The following is a 13,557-nucleotide window of genomic DNA, read 5'->3' as shown; positions in this document are numbered from 1 at the left end:
TAAGTATTAATATGTGTACATAGGCAAGCCCTTGTCTCCTTACAAAAGTGCAAACTGTTCCACAAAGGCAAAGGAAGGAGATTTCAAGGTATAGTAGATCTGAGTAAGGATGAATACAGAGAGAAAAGTCAAGAAGACAGACGCACTAGAAACAAATCTTTTGAATAGAAATATTCCAGAATATCTATACAGGGCGGAAGCTGTATAGCCATTCAGCTTCTGGAACTCTAAGGCTCTGGGAACAGCTTTGAATCTTGAGCTAGCAGGAAAGGAGAAAAACTCTTTGGTAGTGTAGTTTCTGAAGATCTGAATATTGCACGTAAATGCTAAGTATGTACAAGATGCTAGCCTATGTGCTAAGAGATTAGTAAAGTAAGGTTTTTAACTTCAAGGAGCTCAATCTAGTGCGGGAAGAGAAACCAAAAATAAGTATAATATAGTAGCAGGTGTCATTTCAGCTGAACCTTAAATGGTGAGTTGCTCTGGAGTTATTGGAGAGGTAGAAGAATGACAATTAAAATACAGAGAACAACATGAAGAAAAGCACAAGAGCTTGAAAATTTGGAGCATACCTGGTGACCTACAAGTGGGCTAGAGTGGCTAGTGAATAGGGTTTAGAGAAGTTTGTGCAGTGGGAGATAGGGGTACAGATGCATTCTGGGTACCTGGGACAAGACCATGGATGGCACTGAATGCCTGTTTGGGAAAAAAGTATCCTTTAGAAGGTGTTTGAGGAGAGTAGTGATATGAGATCTGCATTTAGGAAGAACACTAACAGCTAGGCATAAAATGGAGTGGGGAGAGAGTAGATACTGGGAAGATGTGCTATGATTTGGCCATCCGGCTGCATGGAAGAAAAACTGCACTCTGGTTGCAGAGAGAGAGAAGCAACAGAATATGAAAGAGATTTTTTTTAAGCTGAAAATCTGAAAAAAGAGCATGAGTAGTGGCAGTGTTTAGAAGCTGTTGGGAATGCAATGATCCATCATGACTCTGGCAATAAAAAGTACCAGCAATGAGGGTCAGAAAGAAAGTAGAATTCTCAGTAGTCTGGTGAGCAGACAGCTCTACACCATCTATGTTTTCTGAAGATATGGACAATGGGGTATCTTCTATGGGTGGCACACAAGTGGGCAAACAGCTTCTTCAGCCCTTAAAGACATACAACATACTGCATAGTAATTAAGGGCTTAGGCCCTGGAGACAGGCTTCCTGGAATAGAATCTTGATTCTGCTACTTAGTAATTGTGTGATCTGTAGGCAGGTTACTTATTGATAAATTCTGTCCTGTTTATTCTACCCTTAAAATGAAAATAATATCACCTACCTCACAGGAATGCTGTGAAGGTTGATGAGTTCATACATAAAAGGTATTTGTAACATGGCCTGGCACATAGTAAGCACTCAATAAATGTTAGCTATTATTATTATGTGTATGTATGAGTGAAAGACACACACTTAATTGTGCTAAGTTCAATGTTCAATAACCCTTGAAGGTATAAGTGCTATATCTAAGGAATGGTGATCAGTATAGTTTAGCAGCCCAAGGGACATCTGCAGTACACTGTCCTGCATAGGCAGCATGCCTTAATATTACTCAAAATGAGTATCTTAAGTCCATTTTGAAAAAAGACAGATATGAGTAAGTTTTCCAGCTTGTAAATATTCTTAGTGATTCTCCTTAAGTAAGCTAGTGCAAGTTGGCTCCAGCATACCACTGGCTGGTGTAAACTAGCCCTTATACTCACATCCATAAGACCTGACTTTCACTTCCCTAAAACACACTCAAAGGTATACTGAACGGAAAAACAGCCGGAACCTAGAAATCTACTCCTTTTCTAATTTCTCTTGGCCTCAAACAGCAGGGGGAAAAATGATTATTTTGCAGATGAAAGACTTTCTTTCACCAATCAAAAAATATCAATTCCTTTAAAAACCATAATAAGCTCTTTTTCGTTTATATTTAAAGTGCTCGCTTCCAGAAAGAGGAATGGAGCGAGGGGTGTTAGCCAGAGCTTCTGACTGCACAGGAAATTTGCCACCTGAAACCAAGTTTAACATGGAGCTTCCAATCACATGCCTAGTTTTCCCTCTAACCCTGACCCATTCCCTCAAGTTCCCTCCTGCATTTTTTTAAGTGTCGAATTCCATTTAAGTTAAATAATGATAAAAGAGCTTTATATCATCCTCCTTTCCATTTTGCTAGGAGGGGAAAAATATAAGAATAGCTTTACTTTAAAATATGTTAAAATACAAAGATATCTTAAATAAGGATAAATTCTAAGTTACATGGTATCTGAGACAATATTTCTATTACCATCTTTCTAAAAGTCTCATAAACAGGTCATAACAATACTTGCCCTATGTCCGACTCATGTTCTTGATAGCATTCTCAAATATTCATTGTCAAATGCTAAAGAAGAGTTGTCTATGGTGTGAGCATCCAGTCATTTCCCCAGTAAATGGCATAGTCTCTAATAAATTCAGATCTAAGAATGACTGCTTCAAGAATGTTTCCTGAAGAGGTTTTAAAGAACGTTTTACCAGAGAACTAGCATGAGCTACTCAAGCACCTGGGTTCATCTTTCTCCTTTAAAGGAATGAATTTAAAATTGAGAAAACATTTGAGAATTTTAAAAGATGAGAAAGTTCATCTATTTTAGATAGATAGATAGAAACAGAAAAGTGTGAAACTGAGTTAGCTGTATATTTTTTCTGTTGATCTGGATAAAATACTCAAATTTTAAAACATAGCCCTTCATATTTGGCTAGTATATTTTACAGTATACACATAACTTTTACCAAAACCATCATATATGTTGAGCAGAATATTAAAAATGAACTAGCTTGTTTTAGAAGGAAAATATTCCACACTAACCTTTTCAATCGGACATTTTACTTCCCAATAACTTTACAAGGCTCTACCTTCATTCATATTGATGTATAAATTAATCAAAACACTAATGTTTCTCCACATAATCTATAAACTTAATCTGGAAAGCACTCACATATTAAAATAAATGTTATGTTAAAAATAGCTCAGAAAAAATCTCTACAGTTCTATCAACACATTTTTTTTTTTTTTTTTTTTTAGTAAATGACTGAACTTAGTCTTCTTGACTAGTAGCTTAAGTCAAATTTACCCTGGATCCATCAACTGAGAGGCACCCTGGTATAAGGGTGAGAAAAAGCACAGATTCTTGAATCAGATCAATTAACCTATGAGTTTGGGCTCTGCCTCTTGTTAGATGCGAGACCTCAGGCCAGTTACTCATTCTCTAAGTCTCAGTTTTCTTACCTCTGAAATGGAGATCATAACACCACTGATTTCACACAGGGTGGTTATGAGAAAAAATTGATCAAGTATATGTTAAACCATTGTGTAAATGTTTTACATCATATCCACTATGAGTCAATTACCAACAACTATACTGTAATTTTAAGTTGTTTTTTAATAGAGTAAAACCATGACGGAATTAAGCATGTATTTACTATTAGGATACAAATACAAGTCAGTCATAAAAGCCACCTAGTTAGCTTTGACATTATTCATTAGGTCACCCTGGAATTGAGAGATGGCAAGGAGATAATGTCACTATTTTTTTTAACATAAACACTTTTATTAGCATAGAGAAGTTCTTTCCAGATATAGTAATTCCAGTTGCATAACATTTTCCACATTTTTCACTGCCAGAAATTTAAACCAGTAACACAGGCCCATGAGAAACCTCTACTTATTGAATAAAGCAATATTTTCCATGAAAGTATATCTATTTAGTTTTACAGTGGAGAAAACGAGATATTCTCTGGTTTTAATCCAAAGAGAAAAACCTCAACAACTTTGCATATTAAAAATGTACAGAGATGGCTCTTCTGGAGTCAAGCATGAATTAGAGTATAGAGAAAACATCCAACAAGCACAACTCTCCAACACTTAGTGAAACAAACCAACCGCTACCCAAAGAAGAAACTGAAGCTATAAATTCAAATAAATGGGCTGCAGGGAGACTACACAAACCTGCTGTTGCTTTAATTGCAGACAATTCAATTCAGCAGCTGTTGGTCCAGGCACTAAGGTTCACTGTATGCTCTTCAGCGTAACCTTGAAATATTCTCACTCACTCACTTCTCCACATCATCTGCATGCTGTCCAATTAATGAGGAGCGAAATCAACTGTCAAACCACGTATCAAAACAGAACATGATCTTTTAGCTCTTAAGCACAGGAGCACAATATTTTAAGGACAATAAAACAAGAATGGAGGTGTAAGTCCTTGACAATAAATGATATTCAAACTTATCAAAACATGTGGTTGTAGAAACTAAGCTTCTGTTCTGTTCAGCGAGAAAGTGAAACTTTTTTAAGGTTTTTTTTATTTGGAAGGATCCTTTCTATCAAACTGCTGTATAAGAAGCCTTTCAAACAACATTCACCAATACTTAATCAGTCTCCAAGTTCTTCATTATTATGGACCAATATTGTTTCTGAAAGCTTAAGAGAATACTTAAGGAACACTTCTGGTCCAACGATATTTTACAATACAGATGGTTTGGAGCTGGCATGTTTAGCCTTGCTGTTTTCAGCACTTTTTTTCTACCAGGAGAACAAACAACAACAATAATATGTAATGTTCATCAATATGAGTTAAATAATGAAATAAAAATAAATTTACCAAACAAATGTGTTCTGGAATGCTTCCTATTTGAAATTTACTTACTCTTAACTGTATATCTCAAATCTAGACAACCAATTAACAAACACAGGAGTTAATAAACTCAAGAGGAACACAACATACTAAGTGTTTTAAAAATTGCTTTTTTCCTTCCAAAGCACTGTCTTCTGTGCGAACACTCTAGGCTATATCACATACTACCAGTTGCAGACATAAGACTTGAGAAATTCAATACAAGAATACAGCAGAGAAGCATGCACAATTAAGGGATCGGGACTACCAATTTAACAGAGAACCCAGATTTTACATAGCAATCTGCCACAAACACTATAGCTAGGGGCAGGCATATTTTATGCAGCTATTTTGTTTAGCTCATTAGAACCTTATTTGTCCTTCAGTACAGTTGAACTGGAGGCAAAATAAGAGAGGAATGCACTTTGAAACAAAAGGAAAATTTCAGGTAAAATAAAACATACTATACCTGAATATTGTACTAGGAACATCGTGACACTCTTCAGGGAACTGTTTCACGTTGTATCCTACCGTGAGTTATTCTCCCCTAACCTCTTCTCTCCACAAAAAGAAAAGCCAAAGCACCCCAAACCCCCACTACACACTACCCCTAACCCACCCCCGCACTGAGGGAAAAAAAACCAAAAAACAGATACAATTCAGCTCAGCTCCGATGATGCTTCTGTTTAGCTCAGCTCCAGCCGACAACTGAGCTCTAGCAACGGAGCATAGGGAGGTGGATTCTGATGCCAGGAGCACTTCCATCCACTTCACTTACACAAAAGCAGGCAGTGGAAAATCCAGGAGCCTTGAAGACAAGGGCTGGAACTGGCTTTTATGAATTGCTATTACTGCATGTGTCACCATCCATCTCCAATGACGGACACTTACAGGCTGAATTGGGAGTGGAGGGGGTGGGGTGGAGGAGGTTGGAGAGCAGGTGGAGAAGCAATTAGCAGTATGTTCATCCGAGAATTCGTTTGGGATTTCATACATCAGTGCCTAAAGAAACAACATGCAGTTGACAAATCAGAACTTTACGATTTGCATGCCTTAGAAGAAATCTTAGCTCACAGCCTCGAACAAAATAATGCTTGCCCACTCGTATAGTGCATGGAAAGTCACCCCTTTGCTTTCTTTTTCCTCCAGCTACCCTTGTTCCTGAGAAATCAACATTCAGAATGAATATTTGCTAATTTTCCCTAAAGAATTGTATTTAAAAGTCTGGAAGCAAAGGAAGTATAAAGAAATTAAATTATATTGAACATGACATCTCTTAACAAAAAGGCAAGAAGCTAATTATTTTAAGCCAACTTTTCATCCCTAGTCCCATTCCCCAGGTGCAGCTTTCATAATAATCAACAGATCACACAACTTTTGTGCATATATTTAACACTGAAAAACAATCTATGTATACCTAAAAATAGTTCCATTAAAGTCAAGGTGAGAAGCTAGGTGACCTTTAAGAAGGCACTTTACCTGTAAGTGCTTTAGTTTTACTCATCTGCTAAACTGAAGCACACTTTTTTAGACTTCAAAATGAATCATGAGTAGGAACAAAAAGGAGACAGTCTCTTAGGAAGGAAACATGACACAATTGGAGGAGTACTGGGGCTGGGTATCAGGAAACCTGGGTTCAGGTTCCAGTTCTACAACTTTCTATCTGTGTTACTCTGGACAAGTCACTTAACTTCTTGGAGCATAAGTTCCCTTATTTTATAAATTGTACATAATTGCACCCATTCTGACTGCGTCATAGGATTGCTGTGAAGAGCTAATGAGATAATAGATATAAAAACACTTTGGTAAATTGTAAAGAGAGATAAAATTGTATGGGATTATTATTATTATACCCTGAGACAAATCTTGCCTAAATGACTGAAATGAGGCACCTGTATCATATAAGAAAAATAAGAAAGGACCAATATAATTTCATGAAACATTATCCAATTCTTCCAATTTTAAAATTAGAAGGAAGTACTGTTTCCTCTTAAAATTCCACAGGAGGAAAATCTTTTGAAAAGAAAAAAATTAAATCTGATATACAATACATCAAAAGTTTATTAAAGAGACAAAAGTCCTGTAACTCCTTCTTTCCTTTCCAAAAAGTCAGTCAATTTTTCTGTAAGGTCTAGTATTATGTCCCATCTGGAATGCAAGCTACTAGACAATGAGCATCTCCTTTTGTTAAATCTTTCTATTAACCTGGTACATCCTCACTGCCCAGTGTGTAGAAAAAGTTTCAGGTTGATTATCTAAATCTAAATCCACAAGGTAAAAATCCAAAGTCATGCTTTATGAGGCTCCAAGCTGCCTTGATACTATATATACAGTGGCCAGCTGGTTTCAGCTGGGACACAGTTTTAGCGCATGAAGTCCTGGGGTGGCCACACCTGGGGCACTAAATGATCCAGACAATGTTTGGGGACCTTTGGTTCAGCCAAATCCCACATGTCCTGATTTTCATCTGTATGGTGGTTTCCCAAGTATGTGTCTGTCCACGTGGGCCAAATCCTGAAGCAGCCAAAAGAAAGGTGGGAGCTGTAGCAGAAATATCAGATATCAGCTCCCCTTGGCCCCCTCCAATGCCATCCGTGTCCTCAAACAAGTGCCCAGACCACTTCCTGCGAGAAGAAAGAAAACTTTTTTTCTAATTGTCCCCTTGAATGTCATGGCCAATACTGAAAATTCCAGTAAAATATGTATCCAAAATCTATATTAAATCAATGGGTAAAATGGATAATATGAATCACAAAGAGTTAGGTGAGGTAGCTAATAGCAAGTGAGCCATTAAAGGGGGAAGGGGAGGAAAGGGTGGGGAAAGGAGTAGAGGAGAAGAGAGGGGAGGGAAGGAGAGTGAAAGAATCTGAAGTGAGAGCTTCTTTTTTTTTTTCTAAGCAGAAAAATACTTGCTGGAATCATCCAAAACCTCACCTCCTAGAAAGTGCTTGCCTTTTGAGGTACTGGGAATGGCCCATTTACTACCACAGCTGCAATCCTAGCCTTCCGACTGCTTAGGTAAACAGTCAAGAGCTTGAAAAAGCACTGATAGACCTAGCACCAGAACTCACTTTCCTTCGGCATGTGGAAAGCCAGGCAGGTGGGACATAGTTCTCTAGGGGCCTCATCACTGCAACCCTCCACCACAGCCTCACCGGTGGCATGGCTGGCCACTAATAAAGGTGTCAGCCCAATTTCAGGTTCGGCAAAGGAAACTGGCCTGAGACTTCTAAAAACACACTGGTAAGAAAGGAACAAAGGCTGTATTTCAGAATCAGGCTGTTCTGCCTTTGGGCATTGCAACTGAACTCCTCCACACATTTAAGCTGAAATTCATATTTCCCAAGTGCCTCAGAAAGGCCATTCAAAGTAAAGGGAAAAGGACAGGAAAGACGATTTTTTGTTAGCTTCTTTCCCCACCGTCAAAAGATGAGGATCATATCCAGAACATGACTGACAGCATGTACCAAAAGGCAATAAAGTGGAGTGGAAAGCATCAGTTTCAAGCCAGATTAGCAAGAATGGAAATTAAAGCATCAGAGAATCCTGATAAAAGCAAACACACAAACATATACACCAAAAACCACTGCAATGTTTCCATCATTTCAATCTCCAGAATGTAAGCACTAGTGGTTCCCTAATCCACCTGAACTTCTCAGCAGCTGTCACCAAGCCTGACGGATCTTTTCAAATGAATTCCTATTGTTAACCTCCTTGGATTCTGAGTATTTTTGTCAAAAACAAAAATCCCAGTGGAAGATTTCAGATAACCATGAACTTGAACCAAACCATGGACCTAAACTGAGAGAAACAACACTAATTTTCTAAACCCCAAACAAAACAGAATTGTTAATAGTTTGAAAGCAACAACTAGTGAATCAATTTGAACTGGACCAAAGCTTCATGTTTTCTGAATCAATCAAACTTGTACCAAACCCTGAGAGTCCAATCAGTTCAAAGAACACACATCAAGACTTGGTTTCACCTGACTGACAGCCCACAATGAACCACAGAATGGCAATAAATAAGGAGTTGGGAAAACTGAATTCTCCTATTTTTTTCACTGTTTGACCTTGGTCAAGTCATTTATACTCTTTTAGACTCGGCTTGCTTACTTTGAAATGACTGGGCTGGGATTACCAATATTCCAGGTCTAATACTTTATGCCAATTGTGAAATTTAGAATAATGACAAAATAGAGGATGTCACAATTTGGCCCTAATCTTCAGAAGGAGAGAGATGTACCACCCCAATTCTCCTAAGGGTTCATGTTTCTAGCTTTTTTGAAATATGCTTCACATAAGAGTTGGGCAACTGTCTTTGCTCATTGGGCAAATGTGCCTTGGGAATAGTCAGGCTAATATTCCTTTTCAGAATGTTTCTCTTCAAAAAATGTTTCAGGAGCAGTTTGTTTTCCTCAAATGAAAGCTACAGGTGAGTGGTCTGGTCCCAAAAAGGAAGAAGGAAGAAAGCGATCTAAATTATGCTGAGCACCTATTGCATGCCAAACATAGCATGATACTTTATATTATTTTTTAAATTAGTCCTCACAACACAGCTATAGGGTAGATATTATCATCCTAATTTTATAGGCAAGGAAACTGAGGCTTACTGATGTTAAGTGACATGCTTGCAGTCACCCTACTGGTAAGTGATAGATCTGGGATGTGAACTCAAGCAATTTGAATCCATTACTATACCAACATTCTAATGATTAAAGTCTGAATGACTGAATTCCTTCTTAATTCAGTGATTCAATTGCACTTGCTTAGTGAATAATCATCTGCTGAGTTAATACAGTGAAAGTAAATCTCCTTGCATTTATGCTAGATAGACGACTTTCTAAAAAATTTCATCCAACAATGTGGTTAAGACCACTGGGCTCTGGAGTCAGACAGACCTGAGTTTCTTGAATTCTGGCTTATGGACAAGGTACTTAACCATGCTGAGTCTCAAGTTTTCTTACCTGGCAAATGGAGAAAGAAGTAGTACTTACTCATTGGGTTGTTGGAAAGTGTTAATGATGTGATAGCAACTAGCACAGTGCTTGGCACAAAATAATTATTCAATAAATGCATGTTAGAGCTATACTTGTATTCATAAGCAACAGAGCAAGAAAGAAAAGGTTATAAAGAGAAAGGAAACTAGGATTCATTTAACTCAAGTGCTCTTTGGCCTGTAGCACAGATTTAGTTTGAAAGAGGTTTTCAGTGGCCCATCCATACCCTCTAAAACTAAGCTGCATCTTGCAGTAGATTAGCATATTCATGAAGCAACATGATTATACTAATTGGTGGTGCCTAAGTAGTAGCAAGGAGACTTGTCATGCGCTCTGCTGAGCAGCAATTGTCCCTAGTTTCCTGGAATCTATCCTTCTAAAGAGAGGGTTGGAAAGTGGCAGATAGAAGTACTGCTGGAAGTACCAGGTGGTCTAAGGCCCCCATCTTTCCCCCATTCTTCAAGTTCCAGCTTCTATTTCATTCACTCATGGCCCTCTTCGCATATGCTCCTCTCCTCCCTCAGTTTATTCTAGTTTTATTGTGATTCTCCCCCTGGCTCTAGCTCTGTCTCTGCTCATCAGCGTCAAATGGTATTTATGGAATGTGTGTCTGGCACTGCACTAGGTGAAGTGGAGGGACATCCAAAAGTTAATCAAAGAGACATGTCCCATGGCCAAACAGATCTAAGATCCACAGGTAGACCAGAGTTTTGGCAACACAGTAAATGCAAGTATAATTGGATTATTTGGTTGATTTCAGAGCACAAAATAGTTTGTTCATCTAGTTAATGATACACATACTGAAGAATTTAGAAAGAATTATACAGTTGTCGGCAACTTGATTTGAAATGCAGAAAAAGATGGATAGATGGATGGATAGGTGATAAAGCAAATAAAGTGTTAACTATAGACTCTAAATGATGGGTATATGGGTGTTCACTGTACAATTCTTTCAACTTTTCTGTATATTTAATTTTTTTCATCATAAAAGGTCGAGGGAAAAAGGAGAGGGGTAGGTAAGGGGTACAGCTTTTTCAACTTCAAATGTTTCAGAACAAAATAACCATATTTATATGGAGAAGCATAAATCAAATAGGGCAAAATGTTAAAAAGTGGTGAATCTGAGTGAATGGTATATGAGAGTCCTTATATGATTCTTTTAACTTTTCTATATTTACAATTATTTCAAAATAAAAACTTAAAAGTTAGTTTATTGAAAACTGACCCCTTGCACCTAGTGTCTCAGTTGCCATTTTTAGTAGAGAGGATATTAGGTCCATAGTAGTAGAGAAATTGGAACGAATGGGGTGGGGGACAATAATCAACCCGTACATATACTTGGGTGCCTACTGTATGCAAGACACTGTGCTAGGCACTGTGGCAGATTCAAAGAGGTTAAAAACACAGTCACTGCCCTGAGAGGGCTCACAGTGTAGATGAGGGAATGCCAAAGCAGTGTCTGAAAGGGTAACTGGCTGGCCAGATAAGTTCTGTAAGACAGAAATATGAAGATTGGAAAGGTAGGCTGGAGCCAGACTGCAGAAAGTATTGAATGCCAGGCTAAAGAGTTTGGACTGCATCCTATGGCTAATGGGAAGCCATTTATAGTATCTGAGTCGGAGAAAGAATATGCTCCAAAACCGATTGGCTACATAGAACAATTTGGGCACAGTTACCTTCAACATACATTTTTTATATTCATGTACTTCTGGCCCTTGTATCTATTTCCCTTGTCTGGATGTGGCCATTAGGGGGTTCCAACATTCTGGATGCTGACCATTTTTTAAACAGCCATCTCTTCAGCCTCTGTCCCTTTCCCTCCCTCAGTCCCCAAGGGAGCTGACCATCACTCACCTCAGCCCCACTGACTCCGTAGGCAATAAATAAGCCTCATACAGTTTTTCAAACTAGCAGCTATGCTTTGAAACTCTGATTTCCTTCATGATAATCAAACCCCAATTACTACTGGGATCACTGATTTGAGTTGGAAAAAATGAATATTCAGCTAACCAACATGTGAAGGAGTGCAGGAAGCTATGTCCTGTGTGTAGAAGGAAACAATTATTCAAAGTGATCTTTGTATGTTGAACAAAAACTTAGTGGATATGGCATTCCTGAATAGCGGCAAGTGATTAGGGAAGGCCTCTCAGACTGCCAAATCAAAAGGTGGACTTTCTCTGTCTCCAGTTTTTTCCCCATAAAGCCCATCCTCCAATCCAATCATGTTACTCCCAGTTTAAACCCTGTGCTGGCTCATCCCCCGCCTATAGGATAAAGGCCAAGCTCCTTAACAAGCAGACTTCCTTCCACAAGATACCTTTCCAGATCCTTATCCTGTCCCCTCTTCTATACTCCCAGTGGTTCATACACAGTATCTCACCTTTTTCTGAACTATCCATTTTTATATGTAACTGTTTCGCATGTGTTCGTGTTCCCTCTTTCTGGAATTCTTTCCCACACCTCTTTGTCCACCGAGATTCCAGGCAATGCCCACTCATCCTTTGTGATTCAGCAGAGTTAGACTCTGGTCTGTAAGGAGCCCACCCCTAGCAATAATTTCCTCCATCATGTTCCCAGGGCACCTTATAACATAGCTCTTTCTCTGAGCACCTTTGCCATTGTAATATAATTATTGGTTTGGGTGTCTACCTTCCCAACTTGACTGTGAGCTCCTTAAGGGCAGGCAGGGACTACTTCTAATTCATCACTGTATTCCTAGCACTTGGCATAAGGTCTGGTCCTGTATATGTGCTTAAATGTGTATTGAATAAATGAGCTTGAATATCAAGTGCTCCTTGAATTCAAACTGAGCATCTCTTGAAAGGTGAAAATTAGAATATTATGTGACCAAAGTAATCCTAATGAAGTGTGTCCGAGGACTTGATTGAAGAAGAAATGGTAGGAGGACATATTACGGGGCCTTACTGTGGGACAGTTTCTGCCCCAGGAAGCTCTTACTGGCAGTTGTTGCTGGCTAAAAAGAAGCGCAGCTGGAGTGGATGAGAAGGGCCCTTACTGCGGATTTCCCCCAAGTTATAATTCACCTTTCACCACTGAAGCAATGTTGTTTATGTAACATTCTCTACAAGGTGTTTCAACTCTTCTGAATTACAGCCAGACTTGTATTTGTATTCTGCCTGCAGATATATTTGGACAAGCCTTGTTAATGAGTAGTCATGGAAAGCTCTCCAGTTCCTATTCTCACCTATCATTATTGTGCTTAAGGGACCATTGAAAAGCTGAGAGCCAAAAAAGGGGGCAGGGAGGAGCTAATAAAAACCATCTTTTATTTTTCTCCTAGATTGCCAATATCTTTCACAGCACCTCTCATCCTACACTGTTTTATAACTATGTATCAGTAAAGGCAAAAAAGAACAATGAAGACTTTAGCAAAACTTTACACTTTGCAGGCAAGAAAAAGAGGAAGCAACACTTAGGCCTGGCATATAAATCTTTAGACATATGATCAGTCGCCACTTCTAGAAAGTAAACATTTCAGCTGTTTTAAACAAATAGCAAAAGCAATTAGCCCTCTCTGTAGACTAAACTGAGGTGTATGTTGAATTCTTTTTTAAATCGGAGTCTGTTTTGATCTTCAAAAATGTCGAACTGGTAAACACTTTGCTTTTTTTGTACATATAAATCTAAAAGCCAAGCCTAGCTTGAGGAAGATTTAAGAGACATAAAATTTGTCTGGGGTGTCTGCCAAATCTCCGCAGCAGAGACAGAAACCCTGGAAAAGCTGACATAGTCATTAACTCTCACAACATCACCAGCAGGTTTGTGCAGGGCTGGATGTACAGAAAGTCACTGTTCCTTCCCTCAAACTGTTTGTAAACAGAGAAGTAGATTATTTGCTTATCAGGTATCTGG

General features: G+C 38.6%; 1 protein-coding gene across 9 annotated transcripts in view; it reads right to left on the bottom strand.

The window, feature by feature from the left end:
• Positions 1 to 13,557, bottom strand: part of ENOX2 (ecto-NOX disulfide-thiol exchanger 2) — a 298,173-nt gene that overhangs the window by 277,656 nt on the left and 6,960 nt on the right. The window contains exon 1 of one of the 9 annotated variants that reach the window (XM_033848957.2): positions 4,019 to 4,688. The exons of the other annotated variants lie outside the window; for them this stretch is intronic. The gene's annotated coding sequence lies outside the window, so the exon portion shown is untranslated. Of the gene's footprint in view, positions 1 to 4,018; positions 4,689 to 13,557 lie in introns of those variants that run through there. 9 annotated transcript variants of the gene reach the window in all.

The sequence above is a fragment of the Tursiops truncatus genome, chromosome X (genome assembly GCF_011762595.2).
Source record: "Tursiops truncatus isolate mTurTru1 chromosome X, mTurTru1.mat.Y, whole genome shotgun sequence".
In the NCBI taxonomy this organism is placed as follows: domain Eukaryota; kingdom Metazoa; phylum Chordata; class Mammalia; order Artiodactyla; family Delphinidae; genus Tursiops; species Tursiops truncatus.
The sequence above is the reverse complement of the archived record's forward strand: the minus strand, read 5'-3'. Positions and strand labels throughout refer to the sequence as shown.